The sequence below is a fragment of the Lagopus leucura genome, unplaced genomic scaffold, assembly GCF_019238085.1.
Source record: "Lagopus leucura isolate 7727_CA_CO unplaced genomic scaffold, USGS_WTPT01 Super-Scaffold_73, whole genome shotgun sequence".
NCBI classification, from domain to species: Eukaryota; Metazoa; Chordata; class Aves; order Galliformes; family Phasianidae; genus Lagopus; species Lagopus leucura.
Genome location: NW_024962252.1, coordinates 56,650,601 through 56,670,353, shown reverse-complemented (window position 1 = coordinate 56,670,353; position 19,753 = coordinate 56,650,601).

The following is a 19,753-nucleotide window of genomic DNA, read 5'->3' as shown; positions in this document are numbered from 1 at the left end:
GGCAACTGAGGGTCCACTGCTGAGGGGCAAGTTCAGATGTAGCTTGCAATGCACCAGAGCAGAATTCCAGTTTGCTGGCTGCTTTTCACAGTAGGCAGTTAATGTTCCCTTAGCATTGGCTTGCTGAAGGCTTGCATATGTAACTCGTTGTAGCAGCAGAGTTCTTTGCGTTTCTCCATAGAAGACTGGACTCAGTCTCCCTATCTCTTTGCTGGGAGGTGGGGAGCTGCATGCTCTGGCTGGCTGAGACCTTCAGCATTCAACACTCACTTGCAGCTGTAAACTGCTCAAAGGGGGGCGATGGAGGGCTATAGCAAATCCACTGTCAGCAGGTAAGAGGGAAGAAATGCATTCTGCTTTTGAGCAGGTGAGAGCATTCCTGCATCTTCCTGCTCTCATCAGTGTGAGCTGAGTTCCTGGTTTGGTGAATGGTGGTTTGCAACCAAAGAGTCAGGCTGCATATTGTCTTGATAAGGATACCAATGCTTCTGCCTAATTAAGTAGATATAATGAGGAATTTTATACAGCTGTTATTTGTGGTGCAAGAGGCTCTTGGGAAGAATAATGTGGAATGCAGTCTTATCTATGGGTGTGAACAGAAAGCAACCTCAAGCTGCTACTTCCTGATTCTCTGGGGTACCTTCAAGTCTATCATAAAAGGCACTTTCTGAGGTGATGTTGTCCGAGTGTCAGCATGCCATCTACCAGCTACAGCGCTTTTTGGTTTTCTGAGACCAAGGAGTGCATTGAGCTAAACTGCACGTGAAGCTTCTCTTCATTTGTATTTACCATCTTTAGACATGCACATGCATACCATCTGTGGTACAGATCAAGCAAAATATGTGTAGACTTCCAAAAAATAAGCGCTCAGCCATGTACCATATTGTGGAAAGCCAATTTCAAGCCTGATAACCCCTCTCCTTGTGACTTGACATGGGGGAACAGCAAAGCTGTCACAAACAATGGTTGTCTGCCATAATTCTATGTGCGGCTGATGGCAAGAAATGACCCCAAATTTCTATGATACCTGTAGGAAGGAATTTCTTTAACTTCATGTTAGAAACTATAAGGTTGGGTCACATCATAAGCTGTATGTATTGGTATATTTCTACGATTCTTAGTCACAGTCTGCTCCCTTCTAGTTGCTACAGGTGGTTTAAAAAAGTGGGGAAAAAATGTTCTGAGCCTGACCACATTGGCAATGGCATGGCAAAAGTGCAACTGCTGTGGCTCAGATTAGGTAGAACAAGGGGATGAGGTTTGGCTGAGCCACTTGGCAGAGAACTTGTTGATTCCTTGTAGCTTTGGGGCAAAAGAAGTCTTGTAAAACTGCACTTAAAAGGAGACATAGCGTGGCGGTTCCGATATTTACAGGGAGCTGCTTCTTAACCTAAACAACAGCATGGAAAAAGAGAAGCAGCACTGATTGGAAGAAAAAAAAAAAAAATCCAAGTAGAATTGACAGTGTTTGGCATAGCAATGCAGCAACATGAGATCTGGCATGCTGCTATAGCTCTGCCGGGGCACAGGGTGCTGCACAGGCAATAAATATGGAGACAAGCAGCTCATGCTTGCTGCTGAGAAGAGCAAAACAAAGGAAGGGAGGACAGCACAGGAGGAGGACACCAGCACAATGCAGCAGATTTCCAAAAAGGTCGTCAAGAGCTGTGATGCACAAGGAGACAGAGCAAAGAGTCTGGTACTGCTGCCTCCTCCATCACGTCCAGACCAACACTTCTGCCTTCCTTCCAGGGATACAGGTGGGCCTTTGTACAGGGCTGGTGCCAAGAGGAAAGAAGAGGGGAGAGGAGGTTGGGAGGCCTGAGGATGGGCCATGGGGAGGGCTGACAAGTCACGGCTGGCTTTTTAAGATCCTGGGGTGCAGGGGAGGAAGGGGAGCAGGCAACCAGACTGGGGTGGCACCTGCATTGTGACAGGCAGCAAGAGGACATGGGGAGGGAGATGGCTGCACTGGCCAAGGGCAATGGGAAGAGGTCTCTGTGGGGAGAGCTGGTGCTCTGACGGTACAGCAAAACTTGACTTTGCTTGCCGGGGCCTGAAGTTTTGCAAACATGAGGTATCACTGGAGAGCCCTGAGAAGCAACTTGTTTTCTCTGTCCATTCCAGCTCACACTGTTAGTTTTCCTTTTAAACTTAACAACAGTGCAAAATACAAGGGCAATCTTGGTAGAGCTGCTCACAGCCTCTCACCTCTTGAGCTTTGAGAAAATCCCCAGGATCAGGAGGAGCCACACCATCGTTTGGGTCCTTCAAAACCTGGGTGAAGTCAACCCTTGGGAATGCTGTGCACCGTATAATCCTGCTCATTGCTAACTTGTGTTTGTGGGGAAATTCATGTTTATTAGAGGATGCTTTACATGGGCTACTCAAGTGAGGGGTTGAGAGTTGTAGCAAAGGGGAAAACAGTCATCAAGGTGTATCATTAAGGCAGCAGTGTGGCTTTTTACCTAAGCTGGACTTTAAAGAATGGAGCCCCGGATTATATAGCAGTTATTATGGATGATCAATAGTAAGGATCGCACAAAATGAGATTACTGTCTCCTCTACATTAGGATTTGATAGCTGACAGTGTTTTCTATATCGCCACAACTCTGACACATTCTTCCCAACCTCTTCAAGCACTGAACAAATCTGCTCTTGTCAGAAGCACAGCCTTTGGACTCCTGGGCTGTTTTCAGTCACCTCAACACGGTGTTTTCTCAGGAGTTTTTAAAAATAAAAACCAAGTGCCTTATAGTAGGCTTCCATTATAAAATGTCATTGTGCGTAGATTACAGATTTTGCTAGAGTTTAACAGTCAATCTTTTCCATATGAGTGCATGCTTTTGGCTGGGAAAGCTATTATCTGAATATAATGGCTTTCTTTTCAAGCCAAAAACTATGTATGGAAGGCACATCCAACTGAAATGAGAAATGCTGCATTATTTCAGGTTTTTGTACAACTGCTCTTATTTCTGACAGTGGTTTTGCTGAAGACAGTGGTTTTTGCAGAAGAGATGCAATCTTTCTTAAATAGCCTATAAATAATAACTAAAAACTGAATTGGAGGCAGAATAAATAGAGACAATGAATTCAACTGAAAAAGGCTAATTTTCGTTCTGATTGCCCACGGCAGCATAGAATCAGCCCAGACCAAAAGCCGTCCCAGTTACAGCGTGTGTGCTGCAGGATGGGGAGAGGTAGCACTGCTGGGTCTGTGCATCTCCTCTTGTTGGACAGAGAAGCAACTAGAATTTGTAGGGGATTGCTTTGCATGTGACGTGACCCTTCCCTGTTTAGATCAAATGGTGTCAAGAAATCAGTTCTAGAAATTCTGTAAACAGCTGAACCTTAAAAAAAACAACAATTCTAAATCTTAGTACTATCCAGCGTGCGTTTGTACCCTTAAATGCTGCTGTTAGCTGGTTGAGAACTTTTCCCACCCTATTTTTTTAGCTTATCTGTAATCTGTGTAGACTCTAAGAAGCCACGCTAGCCTCTAGGCAATGAATATGATTTGTTTACTCAAAGAGGTTCCTGAAATCACAAAACTGCAGCACTGTATGTTATTAAAAGATAAAAAAAAAAAATGTATTACTGTCAGGTGAAGGGTCAATGTCATGTCCCTGCTATGTTTGGTAAATTCAGATTTAAAGCCAAAAGAGTCTGGAAGATACTTAACTGAAGGCATCATATTCAGCAAAAATATCTCATGATACCATGCTTTTTTCTGGGCCGGGCTCCACCCAGTGTTGTCAGGGGAGAAAAATCACCCTTCCACGCAGCTGCCTGTCAGCTTAACTCTCTGGATACCTACAGTAAATTACATGTTGTACAACAGCGGAATGAATGCAGAGGAAGCCCATCTGTGCAGCGCGTGTGTCTGGCTGTGGGGAGAGCAGGGCTGTGCAGGTCTGGTAGGATTGCTGAAGACGTCCCTTTCCAGTCATGGGATGTGGTTCTGCTCTCTCTGAAAGGAGACTTTTAAATGGCATTGGTATGTGGTGTATCTCAAGGGGAAAAGGCAATAAAAGTTGTTTAAGTCAAATGAGAGCGGATGTGACTGGATATTGTAAGAAGTTATTCAATGGGAAATCAGACGTCATTTTTATATGACTGCATTCCAGAGGGAATATTCTTTGAGTTTTTACTGCAGGACTCAATTAACTTGTATACTTTGTTTATGTACCTACCTGTATTTTCCTTCGATTTTAACCCTTCTGGAGGGTTTCTATAAAGCATTTTTAGAAATTGCAATTATAACCTGCATAATCATTATTCTTGATCTGGAAAATTATTGGAAAAAAAAATAGAAATCGCTTCAAGTCTACTTGACATGCTCATTTCTAGTCCATCATGAAGGCAAAGCAGCCCAGCTGTAACTTTTTATTAAAACCAAAGTATATAGAGTTGAGTGGTGGGGGGAGGAAGCACAGCAGTGTGTTAGAAGCACGAGGCAATCTGTTCTGCCAGCTAAATTGTAGGAATCCATCACATTGCAATGAGATTCTCAAAGGCAATTTAGGTAACTTTGTTTGATACACTTCTCAGAACAGTAATGGTGACAATAAACCACAGAGAAAACAATTTACCCTGTTTCTGACAATTATTCTTTCAGTGTTGTGGTGACCCCATTAAACAGCCACATGCATTAACAAAATCCAGCGTTTCAGCCAAGGATAAGGGAAGAATAACAATGCCTAAATGGGTTCATTCTGAATCTAATAGCCAGTTGAAAAACCTATAAAGTTTTTACTAAGCATATAGATTCACCTAAATAGGCAACGTTCTTACTTATTCTTTCACTAAAGAAAAAGATGAGATGCTTAAATCCAAGGACTTTTCCACAAAGGACTTGAATGTCTTTCACAAATCTCAGCTACTGGAAGCTGCTTCTGCAATAGCATTTTTCTGACAGCAGAGGATCAAGTATTTAAAATGCGTAGTTTCATTATTTCACAACCAATTTCTCTCCTCCAGAATGAACAAGTGCAAATAATTCCTTCTACGTTCCTGACAAAGAGGCACACGATTTCTTTCCCCCCACGTAGCGAGGCTGTCCAGCCATCAGGTACATCTGCTGCAGTTGTTCTCATGAAGAAATTAACGGCTTTTAGTGCCTTGGTACGATAGCGTATAACATCAGCAGCTTATGATAAGCCCTATTCTCAAGTGATTTTGCTGAGACAGGAGTTCTGCTGACTTTCTGTATGAGCTCACGGACACGTTTCTCCCACAGCAGCTCCTGCAGACGTTAACAAATCACGTTTTGTCCCCTGTGACAGCTGGAGCCCAGCGGAATTCATATCGTGTCTCATCTTCACTTCAGCCTACCCAGGCATTATAATTGAGCTGCAGCTCCTTGCTCTCCCTTCTGCCTCTAGAAGCTTGCAGCTTCATTTCAGGATGTCCCTTTGCAACCCCAGCTGCATTTTCATTACTTTGTGCTTTATGGCAGAGGTTTTTTTTTTTATCTAGTATAAGACAAAAGGGGTGTAGATTCATTATAACTATAAAGTAATCAGTTATTAGCAATTCTTTTTTGGTATACTAAAAGAGTCACTGCTTAAAACATCACAGTCCTAGGGTTTGGCTCCACCTTAAGCTGCGGTCTATTTCACAATACAATTTGGACAAGGTCCTCAAATATATGGCTGCTTGATGCTCTTTGAAATTAGTGGGAGCCAGGGTTTTTGAGCACAACTTCTGGGTGCCTGTCACCATGCTTGAGTGTCTACCTACAGTGAAGACTCCTGTCTGTGGAGCTATGAGCTCATTAAATCCTAGAAGTGAAATGTTATCATGGCTGTTCTATCTCCCATTCTGGGAGAGGAGGAGATGGGCAGGGGGCAGGGGGCAGGGAAGGAATGGCAGGGCAACCACCAGCTTGGCCCCATTCCTTCTCCACCAGCCAAGGACAGCACAGCCCATGCTGCCCAGTGCTTGTTTTCCTCTACCATGGCATAGTTACTGCAAAGAAACTAAAACCATAGCAATAACTCAATCAAACATCATTACTGAAAAGCAAAAGCAGAATCAGGATCTGTTTTCAGAGGCCAATTACAGCAATAACTTTATGTAACCTCCATTTTTCCCTTTCCCAGGATTTGAGGCTCTGCATTAAGTCTTCACGTCAAGCAAAGTGATTGTTTGTGACCTCCAGAAAATGACTGTGCAGGCATTTTATGTTTTTATTGGAATTCTCCTTGTGGTTTGGAGCCAGACCTCTGTGGCATAGTGGTATAGATGCTGTACTCTGTGCTAGACCATACAGCCCTGGTAGGGCCAGCACTGAAAAAAAGTTTTCTTCAGTTTGTCTGTCCAGGACAATGGCAGTGGGTGAGCTCTTGTTACAGCTGCTTTGCACTTAGTGTTTGTGAGCAACAATCCGAGAATTGAATGTGTTAGTTGTCTGAGGAGAATTCTTTTTCTTAGAGCTGTTCACCAAAGCTGTGTTACGATCATTACGTCTCATAATGTTTTCAATCTGCCACTCTACTGGTGATTTCTGCAAAACAGAGGCAGCCGTTCTGGTTCCAGTCCACCTCACGCACTGCCACTCTCATCACACATACCAGTGGAGTGTCTGCTGCATCAGGATGAAGGGTTTGTTGGCAGCCCACTGACGAACAGTTGTTACCAGTGTATGTTGTCATATCCTGGCTACTGTACCCTAGCTTCTGTGCTCTCAGTATCACTGACAATTGTTCATTCAACTATTAGAAGTGTGCAACCATTTGTGAATGTCTAAATTAATGGCAACTAATGTGTAACGAAGTTTGTAACAAATGAAAGGCCAAGGAAATAAAACCCTGTGTTGATAGACAAGCTCAGCCTGCTGTCCATTTTCCATCAAATTCCCCCCAAAATCTGTTAATCCGGTATCAGAGGTAGAAGGTTTCCTAGTTACCATTTCTTTTTTTCTCTGCACTTAAAAGTTTCTAGGAAATTTAGTAAATGCGGACATAATGGCAGTTAATGTCATAATGGAAAGTTAATCTACTTCAGGCCACGGAGATTTGGGGCAGATGAGTCAGCAAGACTTATTCTGAAAGAAATCCTTTCAGGGAATACAATTTGGCTTAAAACAAAGAGTGTTGGTGTGGGTTTTTTTTTTCTTTTTTTCTTTCTTTCTTTCAAATCTAGAACAGAAATACAGACAGCTATGAAGGAATGTTGAAGTTCAGATGTTAATGTATGCTAATCCTTTATGTTTTATGCATAAAAGATTTATGCATTTTTATGCTAGCCTGCAACATCGCAAATAAATCAGAGCAGATGGAGTTTCTGTTTTGGATTGCGAAAATCTAGGCCACTTAAGACAAAATAGGTTTGATTTGTATGCACTGTATTTTCTCCTTGCCTGTCCCCACACACATTGTCTTCTGCCAGTGCCTGTCCCCACCACTGCTGTCCCAGCTTGCCCCAGTGCCCCAGGTGCTGCTAAGGACCATTGACTCCACAGGACCAGTGGTTTGTTGCTGCCATACCCATCCTCCTCCTACTTCTGCCTGCAGCTCATCTCAGTAGCTTCCTCTGCAGTACTTTACACCTTCCAGTCACACCCTCATCTCTCTTGTCCTCGTGCCAGGAAGACTCTACAAGTTCCAGACAGGACCCTATTAATCATGCTTTGTGGGGTTATCCCCCCCTCTCTGGCATATATGTCTTTGTTAGGCTTGCTAGGACTGTTGTTTGGATACAATTACCAATTCCAGTTCTGTTGTCAGTTGGACCATACAAATGTTGGGCAAATACAAACTACAATACATTTGTGAAATGAAATGAATCTAACTTTTGCTTTGAATTGTTGCGAGATACAGAACTGTAAAAAAAAATTGATAGGGCCTAACCATGTTTCCTTTGGTCAGCAATCCCGAATTTAATGCAAAGAATTCACATGTGTATTTCAAGATTTCACTTTAAAACAGTGTTTATCATGCAGCACTCTGAATTCAACAGCAAAATTGCTGCTGCATTTCCAGCTGTCAGCCAGGTCAGAGGGGCATTGCTCTCCTTTCTAACAAACTCTCCCATGAGACTGAAGGCTAAAGAATACCTTAAGAATTTTGATGGACAAGTAATCCACTAGTGCTATTTCTTTCCATTTCAGACATTTGACAAATACAATAGTCTCATCTTAGTTGGAATTAAGCATTTTAGAGTTTCTACCATAAATAAGTCTTTTCATAAAGAAAAGAATATAAAACACTTACTTTCTCTTGAATTTCACCTTCCTGAGAGCAGGATATCCTCACAAATAATTTTTTTGAGTTCATTGCTTAAGAGCTGTCTAACATTCAAGAGCCGCCCTTCATTCAAGTGTCTTCCCCCGAAGACAAAACACAGAATACAAAAACATGTTACTGTAAGAGTATGCATTGTTTCGTACTGTGTGGTCAGCATGCATTACTCTCTCCTAGACTTGTTTTCATATGATGTACAGAACTACCTCTGAGCCTCATTTGCTTAACCTTCCCTGAAGTTTTCAGAATTTCTTTTGGGCTAGGTCATGAATAAGGTGAAATGCTTTCTGGACACTTTGTGACGATTCACTTCTCTTCTGGATAGTAGGGCTGTGGTCAATAAACTGCTGAAAATTATCTGCCCTTTCAGAAGACCAATAAATCTTAGTGTAAGGGATTTTAGAGACCTTGGATCAAAGGAAATGACTTAGAAGGAAGAAAATCAGTTCTGGATGTCTACATTGAATAGTAAAACTGTTGTTGGCAACAATTAGCCATAATGAGGCTGTGTGTGTCTCAGTTAGATGATGTGAGTTCTGATGTCTTCAAAAAGCCGCTGGATTGAGAAAAGCAAGGAAAAATGCACGCTCAAAGAAAGCCCAAAATAACCAAGTGACCAACAACAGCAGCAACAACAGCAACAAAAATTAACATAAATTGCAATCTGTTTTGGTTATTGTGGCTGTTCAGGTGATATTCCTCAGTTTTTATCTAGCAACTAAATGGACCTGAAGCTATGCCTAATGTGGCTTTCGATATTTTAGAACTGGGAGGTGGTTCATTCTTTGGGAATACTCAGTGCACCTAAACCTCAGTGTTTTCTCTCTCATAAGGTCTTAAAGTGCTTTTTGGATACCTTTTGAGATTTGCTGACCTTGTGCCATTCCCAGTCTTTGAAATAGTATGAATAGATGGACAGTGAAAGGGCCATGCTTTAGGGCTGGGATTCAATTTCAGAGTTCTGGTGTTATTGCAGTAAGTTAAGCACAAACAACAACACTTAATTCTCTCTTTCTTCACCTCCCTCCTCATAAAGCAGCAGCTGTGATTTCAAAAACAACACACAGTACCAGATATTAACTCAAGTTTCATTTGAACTAATTACATGAGCAGTGTTCCAGGGTCCTGTCTACATTTCTGAGCTTCATCCATTTAATTTCTTCATTCTTAGCACTAATCCATGTCAATAGCAGATGAAATGCAGATCTAGCAGTAGTCTTGTTGTTCCAGTTGTTTTTATTTAATCTTTCATGAAAACCAGTCCTGAAGTTTTCAGCATTTCTCATCTTCTCAGCTTGAGCTAGCTCTTCAACATTTCCCCTCTAGCATCAACAAAGATTCTACAGGAAAAAAAAAACAGAAAATTAAAGGCCTGTATTAAGCCACTTCAGGAAACAAAGGAGAGCTGATGGACAAGGATGTGCCACCAGTGGTGTGACTTTCTGCTCCAAGAGAAACTCTTGTGTTGTCTCTACAGACCTCACTGGCACTGGAGAAAAAGAAAACAGCTGAATTCTGCAAATAGAGCTGGAAATTCAGTAGGTATTTTTTTATCTTTTGTTGTTGTTGTTGTTGTTAACAGGTGATGAATTATGTTTGCCATTGTATATTTCAATATTTAATAAGAGTGGCCTGACAGGTTGCAGTTGATAGGATGGAAATTCTCAAGAGATTTTGATAAGATATGGTCACCTAGGACTTCCATGAGCACTCTTGGCATTCTTCCTCTTACTGCCTTTCAAAGTACAATCTTGCAGTTACATCCGTGTTTGGTTTTTTTGTTTGTTTGTTTGTTTTCTTTTAATCAACTGCAGAAATTAGAGAGGACGTCACTGTTGATATTCTAATTCTCTGGCTGGGTGTCTGGGATCTTTGAAAGATTTTGCATACCCAACCTCCTAAAGCTGCACTTTGTTTTTGCGCCTTATGTTGTTTACCTTCACTGCAGACTTACCTAGGCAGAAACCTAACTGAAACCTTCACTCTCCTGCTGGCAGTAAGATCCTGTCATCAAGTCGCTGTACTTCAGTCTTTAAGAAAATCAGCAAATTCTGCTCTGCTTTTGGCCATTTATCCACATAACATAAGGGCACTTAAGCCTAAAATCAGATCCTTCTTATGGTCAGAGAAGCTTCGCAGTTACGAATGAATAACTTGTAAGATTCTATTAAATTTGAGTCAAAATTTAGTGTACTTACAAAGAACGGTATATTCTCCCAAATAATTGGAATTACATAAATACACACTTTCAGAAAATTATTTTTGTTAACGTTAGTTATATTTTAGTAACATTATGAAGCTCTTTTTCATTCACAAAACTCGAGAGGGAAGGTGTCTTCCTTCCAGCTCAATGTTTTGCTCATGAGCCTCTAACATGAGAATCTTCACTGATTTATGGTTCATTGCACTGAATATGAGCTTCTTTTCCAAATCTCCTGTGATTTAGCTCTGACCATGCAATCTCTAGCTTTGCAAGCTGAGAGGAGGCAGAGGGCTAACTTTTATCATCACTTTTTTATGTAAACATGAAATGACCTTCAGTTTGTCCTCCTCTGTTTACATCTAAACATAGCATGAATTATCCCCAATATTTAGACTGCTAATATCATGCCTTCCTCCAAGTCTCTAATTAGCATTTGCTTCTGTGTTGATGCCTGTTAGAATTAATTGATATTTGTAAGATGCTGAAGGGCAGGAACATATGGTGCCACATTTTGTGCTGTACCATTCTGTATGAAACCCTGCTGCTGTAACTGCTGATTCAGTACTCTCCGCCGCAATGGTAATAACTCCAAGACTGACGAGTGGAGAAAGTGAAAATATTGTTTGTGAGAAAAACCGTTGTGTCTACAGCTGAATTAGATAACAGCATTGCCCACCAGAAAGATGTCTGGAGAGAGAAACATTCAGTGGTACAGTGGTACAGACCCAACTAGCAGACCATATCCAAATCAGTACTCGATCTATTCTAGCCCCCTGGGCTGAACTCCAGTAAGCAGAAGAAGCTTTCTGGAGCTTACATTTTGGTTCAGCATGAGCCGGAATGAAACAAGCCCTTCATTTCAAGGGTGTGCTGTGCTGCCCGCCAAGCGATTTCTAAACTCTGTCACGTTAATTAAAATCATAAGCTAGACAAGTTGCTTCAGTCTGAACACTCCTGATACAAACTGAAACACGAATGTAAGCACGCTCTACGCATGCCAAACTTCTCATTTGTAGCATTTGTCATATATGTGATCTAATAACCTTTTCATTTCCTTACAGATGTCCAGGCTGTAAACTGGTAGTTTATGCCCTGGCTTTGAAGTGGGCTGAACTGAATTCGAGGCTCCACACCTGTAGACAAAGTGCAGATGTAAACAAATCTGACTTTCTAAAACTGACAAAATCTTCCAAAAATATCCCAGCAACCTTTTTTTTGCCTCTTTCACAGATATAAAGCTGTAAATACACATCCTGACATGACATGCATGGACATCGGTCTGTAAAAGTTGCCTGTGGTGGGCTGTGAAGCAGCCAGTCATTTCTGTACCAGTGGCCAAAGGACATGGTGTTTGGTGATTTCAAAACGCTGGTTTGCAGCTGTTGTGACTCAGGCTTTGCTTCAAACAGCGATATAAGAAGGCAGCTCAGCAAATGCTTGATGTTGGCTTTCACAGTGACAGCGTAAGGCGCCAATCCAAATACAAAGAAGCAGCTTACCTGAAGACCATGAAGGAAAACACAGCTACAGTGCAGCAGAAAAAAAGTTGCCCTTATTTTGGCATGGTGACCTTTGGTATGTCAGAGGTTCTGGATGTGACACATTGGAGCTCAGGCCTGAGTCACGACCATTGGGGTTGGGTCATGGTCTTCATACAAGCTTGTGTGAGGTTCAGCTCTGAAATCCTGCTGCAAGTTTCTCAGCAACTGGAGCATCTCACTGCTGGAAACGGAGGGCCAGTTCTGCCTAGCAACCTTGAGCATACCTTTCTGAGGCCTCTTCCAACAAGCATGCCTCCCTGCACACAGGCGTCAGGCCCGGCGTATGCCTCGTTCTGCTGTCTATGCTTTGAATCAGAGGAAAGCCATGGGGAACAATATGCCACCAGATAGGGATGCTGCAAATCACCATACAAATGTTATTTCTTAGAAAGCAATTGTTGAATTCCACACTTACAGACATGTTGCTGGTGTGGGATCAAGGCATCTGTGTTTGTGCTACTATTATCTTGCGTCCTTTTTTTTTTTAAATTGTTTTTATTCAAGGACCAGTGTTGGTAGTGTAAACACACAACGTATTGCCAATTGCCAAGTTGGGAGGCTTCCCAACTTCATTGCTGATTTTAGTTCCAATCAGAAGAAATAAATTGAAAAAAAAAACATGGAAAAGCCCTAAAATAAGAGAAAAAGAAAACACACTTCCCCCACCAAAGCAAAGCAAAACAAAAACTAAAACAAAAATGAACTTCTCACTGCATAAAGAGGTCATGACTGCTATCTCTGTGGTGCCTGGGAACCTGAGGTGCTGAAAAATTGGATTGGCTGTGGCATTTTGTGCTGATTTTGGCGTATCTTGCTCCCTGGTCTTCAGCAGAAGATAGTATTGACAGAGCTGGGGAGGCAGCCCAGACTTTGTTATTCCCAAACAATTCAGCTTAATCCCCTCTTAGAGAGGACACATGCATTGAATAAGAGTTTATTGTTTTCAAACTACACTGTAGACCCATCTGAGATTTTTATTTTTTTTTACTTTAGAGACTTAACATACAGGTAAAAAGTTGGATACGCATTTTTCTCAGCAAGAAAAACCGTACGTTGGCTGCATTTACTGTCAGAAAAAGGTGCTGCTAAAGCAAGCATTTGATTTCCTGCTGAGATGTTGTGAATCGTAATACACAAAGCAACACAAACTGAGTATTTATTCCTTTGTAAAAATACTGAGGGAAATTTTCTGCCTGGAAGAAATTAAATGCACTGAGATAGTGTGAGACTCCTTAATCTGCTGCATGCTGACATCATGTGTTTTGGATAGCTTTCCATTATATTCCCTTGAGCAGCCGGACGTTCGAGTTGTTGAGATTTTATCGATTTTCCATAATTAATATAGGATTGTTCTGAGGGAATGATTTTTCTAACACAGCAAAGGATTGTTTTACTTTATTTTACTCTCATTTATCTTCGCATCTCTCTCACTGACTTCATCTTAGCACCTTTTGCTTTTCATGGGTCTTGAGTTCCATTAAACATCCAGTGCTAATTAGACTCTGTTGTCTAAACTGCACCAAACACTTCACTCAAAATCAAAGAGCATTTAATTAGTTAGTCTCCAGGTTACACCCTATCTTGCAACGTTAACACAAATGAACAGCTGAAATGCTTGTTACAGCTCAGTGAGAATATAGAAAAGGTTCTTTAATGGCAATCAGGATTTCCTTGTCATTACTGATGAATGAAGGCATGACAAGTCCTTACTTAACAGAGGGCTTTTGGGCTGTCTGTGGTAGCAGGAAGGCAGGGGAGCAGTAATGTCTGTTTCTATACTTTCTCAGAAACAGCCATGCTCATGCTAAGCACCCACAGGACTAGAGCTGTAGGGGAAGCCTTGGCTTTGTGTAGCCTTCCATGGCAATAGGCAGGATTAAGTGTCCAGTGAGCTCCACTCCTGCAGCTTTTTTTGGATCTCCGGGTGCTTATTCTGGCATTAGAAAAGGAGTCAATGAAGCACAGAAACAGTTACTAATCTAATAGCATCTAATTTTTACTAATGAATATAACAATAGGACACAAAATTTCGATTTATCTGTTTATTAAGTGTTTCGATATCTCTGGGTATGCTACCACTGTGCTGACAAACTCTTCTGATTACTTGGTATTTAACTCAGTTTTTTGGAGAGGAGGACTCCCCAAACTCCATGCTGAGTTTGAGGTACACTGACTATAGTGGCAGCACACCGTCAATGTATTATCCAATCTTCTTGCCATCTGAAAGCAGAAAAGAACATATGAAGTCCGAACAGATGCAGTGCACCAAATTAAACTAATCATATATCTTAGGTATTGTGTCTGTTCTTCCAGTCTGGTCAGGATGGCAATGACTGATAAAATCTCCCATGTTCAGGTGAGGTAGGGGGAGTTCAGCTGTCAGGTGCTTCCAGATGTGTTATATTTCTCTAAAGCCCACAGTAGATCCTATGATGAACTGAATGCCCAGTGGATGCTGGATAAATATCCTTTACCTACAACTCCAGTTTTGCTAAGCGATTACATGAAAATCCCAACTTTCTTTCTAAACTCCCCCTTCAAACAAGGCCATTACTACCAGAACAAAAACAACAGCCCACTCTCCACTCTCAGCTACCCCTCTGCTAAAATGGCCATCTGTCATGAAAATGAAGTTATGTGTCCTTGAGCATCAGATACTGTTCATGATTTCAGAATATTCTGGATTGAAAACACATTGGTTGCTACAGAAGTGAAGAAAATTCTGGAGTTCACTTAAGAATGATTTAAATCTCTTGTGTAATTACTCTTCAACATGTTAAAACCACAAATAACAATCAGCTGTGTTCTCCGGTAATGTTATATGTAGCTGTGTGACTATGTTGAAAAAAAATGGCTAAACAGAGAGAAATACTTGTGAAAGTGTTTGAAAACAGTATTATCTCTGGAATACTTGGAAAAAAAGATCTGCTCAAGGGAGCAAGCAAATCCTTCTCAAAATACTCCAGAGCAGTGATGTGCAGTAACATTTCCCAGGTGTACATTACCTCCCCAGTTCCTGCTCTCAGTAACAATCCTCCTAGCACCATTTTGAAGGAAACTTCTCTCTGGCTAAAAGTCTGTCTCTGTTCCAAGAAATATAAGTGCCTGTTAAAGAGCAGCTCTCAGAAGGAGTCTCTTCTTGCAGATTGATCTGTGTAAGCCATCTTCTCAAAGCAAACTTGTGCTGAAATGTGCAGAACTGCTCAAGATGTACTTGAGATAATTTGCTGACGACATTGGGCCAAGCAGCTTTGTTTGCAAGAGCAAGTTTTGCAAATTAGCGAGGAAAATAAATTGACTGAACTGCCAGATTTCCACTTAAGACCTGGAAGAATAGGACTTTTGATGGAGGAAGAAAAATTACTGGAAGCAAAATACAATCAAATTTGTAATGCTTATATCAATTCATTTCCATGATTTTCAGAATGCTACACATCTCAATCACCTCCTTTGATCCATTAGCATAGCTGAATATTAATCAGTAGAGGTATTTATTTATTTATTATTATTTATTGTTATTTAGAGGTATGTACATGAAGGAGGTTGTTTCTTATGGGAATGAGAAAGACCGAAAACAAAATTGCCACTGAAGTTTGTACTCATTATTATCATTTTTATGTTGCACTGCTATCAAGAAAGATTGCTCCAAATCCTCTCGCTTTCAGTTCTTTCTAGGACTAAAATTTGAGGAAATCTAGAAGCTTTGCCTCTCCCTCTCATGAAATAAACAGCTCCAAAATAATAGTAAATATTCCCTTTCAATGTACTGTTGTTTTTTATTTCTTTGTTTGCTTTTTGCTGTTGTTGTTGCTGACTTTTCTTTTTTTGTAATAAGACCTGGCTATAGCCATCCTTTAGTACAATTAAACTAAATGCAAGTAGACAGGTACTGCTTATACTGCTGCAATCTCTGAGGGAATATTTCCAATACAGGTACAATTCCTCAAGTTTTCAGACATCACACCTTGAAGAGAAGGTAAGTAAATAAAGTGGTAAGTTATTCTTTATTGTCACTTTAGAATATAAAACAAACAAACAAAAAGTCCATGCCTCACAAGCAGTTGTAATATTTTAACAGAGTAAACTCTTTTTAAGTTATGATCGGAATGAGTACTTTGTAAAAACAAGTATTTCACCGATAACTGCTGCAATGTTTTAGCAGGGAAACTGCAAAGCATATTGGAGCATATGTCACATCAGCCAATATTAAAAGAGCAGCCTTTGGTTTCCAGTGGAACAGACGCTGTTTTCTATTTATACTTTGGACAGAGGCAAAATGAAGACCATGTGGCATTCCGTCATTACTCTTTAGAGATCTAAAGCTCCTAACTTCTTCAGCCTGGCACCTATAAATAGCCATCAGTGTTTTGCACTGCAATTAGGAGCAAGATAGTATTGTAATCTGGTTTCTAGAATTTCAGTGACAGCTTCTAACGTAGCCGAAGTTTATGCACTAGCATTGCAAAAATCACCTTCAAAATTTCATTTAAAACTATTTATTAAATTCATTATTTGTAAAAAAATGTGTTAAGATTGAATTTCCAGGCAGACCACAGAGTTGTATAGGTTTCTTTCATATTATTGATACACCCACCCCCTCGCCTTTGTGTTTCTTCTGTTTCAAAAAAATTGATCTTTAGCATCTATCTTGCTCTTGCTTGACTTCAAAAAATGCCATTTCCAAAGATCTACTATTACAGTAGACACACATCTCTATGGAATAATTCTTATACTTCATCTGAGCAGTCTGAACCAATGCTGACTTTATGAATGGTCAGAGATGAAGACACATTAAACCTCTATGCAACTCTCTAATTGATTCTGAATGAAACAGGAACTGCCCTACTATTTGACTAATCCAAATTAAGCCAATACACCATTATTTTCTTAATATTAGATTTAGATCAAACCTTTGATCTTCATTTCAAATTAGACTTGAGCTTGTTGAAAACATGATTTAACCTGTCTTGAATCGTTAGCAAGGCTGAAACCCAAAGGCTGCAGTAAGATGAAAAGACAGGTATGCTTCATGGCAGGCTTCTATGTCCTGATCTCTCAGCCATTCAAATCAATGTCCTCACTGACTGCTGCTCTGTGTGGCTCTTGTTCTTAACTTATGAACTCATGCACAGATAACTGTCTAGACGCCAAAAATCTGATCTGGTAAAAAGTTGTGACACAGCTGAAGAATGCACCTGGTCACCTGGGAGCTCAGAAATATCTTTGGTCCACCCAGCTGAGAAACAGCCTTTGTCTGATGCTTTGAAGGCAGAGCCAAACTCTTAAAACTGCATCTTTCTGACTTGACATGGTGATAAAAAAAGAGGATGATGACAAATGCCAATGTGATGCCAGCGAGGCCATTTCTGAAATACGTATGGATGCCAGAGTTTGTGTCACAGCACAGATCACCTCACATATGCAGCCCTTTTCAAGTACAAATTTATATACAAATATAACAGTCCACTCCCAGTGTGCGTGTTCCACTGAAGTGGGTGCCATACGAAAGCTTACAGAAGATTGGAAGGGAAAAAATATTTCTTCTATCCCCCTATCAACACTTCCAAGACTAACAACTAGCAGCACTCTGCCCACATTGTATTTTTTGAATTCAAAAGTTCTTTCTTTTTTAACTCTTCTTTCTCCTGTGTTACTCCATCACAGGTGCAGGGGTTAACCTGTTAACCTTTCAGATTTACCTGCGTCTTTGCAACTAAGGTCTGTGCCCCTCAGCAGTCTTTCAAAATTCACTTCCCAGTAAGCTGATAATGAAAGATGGATGAGAATTCACTCAAATTAAAATGTTTGTGAGTGTATGAATATTACATGCATGATATAGAGAAATGAAGAAACAATAATGCATAGATTGACATTCTGCTGAGCTACTGTTTGTGCAAAAACAAACTAAACTATAGTACATCAAAGATATAACATTGGATGTGTTCCTTGGAGATAAAACTCCATCCTGATTTTGTATCAGAAAAACTGAAAAAACTCAGGGTTCTTTTATCTGGCATGATTCTTTATAAACATGGAAAAATCGTTCAGAAGGACAGTAAACACATATTGCTTCTTCCTTTTTCTTCTTTATATTTTTAATTAGACTGTTAGATCAACTGTAGCAGAAATATGCCTGATGTGAATGAATTCATGATTTGAGAACATTCTTTTGTTAATTCCCTGTTCTTGTAATATTCTGCTAGCCCAGTTTCAGCTGCCTGTGTCAGGAAGATGCAGGGTATGAGCTGCAGGAAGACCAGGATCAGCCTGACTTCGCAGAGCAAAAGCACAGTGCTGTGGGGTGCAGGCAGCAGAGGTGAGGTGGGATGGTGGGCTGGGCCCCTGCAACGCCTGATGGATGTCTGACAAGACAGGGGGCTGGGGAGGGGGCTCAGCTGGAAAAAAGGCGCCATCAAAGGCGGGAACTGGGATGTGGGGCTGCCTTCAGGGAGACTTAGCTGATTGAATGACAAAAATCTATTACGGAGGAAGGGGCGAGCACGACTAAAAGGTCTCACGGCGTTTACTCTGACAGGATGATTAATTTCTCATTACTCATCCAGAATGTGGCTGTCTGAGGGGAATTCAGGGAAATGTTTGATTCTTTCAAACATTGATTATTTGAAGACGAGCTTTTTGCATAAATCCAAACACTTTTTTTTTTACCATCTTTGTTTTGAACTGGCACAGCAGGAGCTTTCTGATTCCCAGGTGGAGCCTCTTCGGAATATCAGGGTTCCTCCATTCAAAGCCAGGAGCCAATACCTTAGGCACCTCAGAGGGTCTGACTTACTCAGCTCATATTGTACCCTTTGACATCCAAAGGCTCCTTCTCATGCTCCTTGTCCTCCTCATATGTTCTGGTGCCTAGAGGTCCTGCTGACATGTTGGGCTCAGGCCTGTAAGTGGAGAAGCCGTGACTGTAATTGCAGCACAGCTTGGCTCCAGGGACCTTTACCACCAAATAACAATTTGACTTCTTCTTACATGAGGTACTTTGAATAAGCCTCAAGAAAATGAGGCTTTACTTCTGACATCTACCTAATGTGGCTCCAGCTTTCATGTCTTGCATCTCAAGCGCTATTCAGGAAGCTCTGTGTGTTGATGCCATTCGTCTACAGCAGCTGAGTCTGAGGTAAAAAGGGAAAGATGGAACAGTGCTTCTACCCTTCACACATAGGATTACATATAGTAATGGCTATGCTGAATCAGATGAGAAGTCCTTCTAGTTCAGTAACCAGTCCAGGTACCAGGTGCTTAAGCAAAAAAGTCAGCATAAGAACTGGGTAAACAGTACAAGGAAATTTTCCAGCTTGACTATTTCTGTTGGAGGGGGGCAGGAATAAGAATTGGGCACAGTGAGAAAAGGAGAAAATTACTGTAACTGAAGAATGTTAACAAAAAGCCATTCAGCAGAGAAGTCACAAAGGAAAAGTGGAGGAACTGTAGAAATAGGAGATGATGGAAGACATAGCCCATGAGGCAGACAGAGCTTCAGGAAATGGGTAGGGATATAGACTTGGAAGAAGGATGGATGAATGGAGCATCCAGAGAAAGCATATGGTCAAAGCAACAGCAACTGAACATATGTCAGCAGGTAATGAAAATAGCCAGTGTCTACCATCAGTAGTGCACATGAGTGAAGGGAATTGAAGAACACACTGTTAACACTTACGTACTTAGAAAGTTGTAGCTTTGAGTAATTCTGAAACACTTTGATTTTTTATCCATCTTATTCTTACTCTTGTAAATCTGAAAATTTG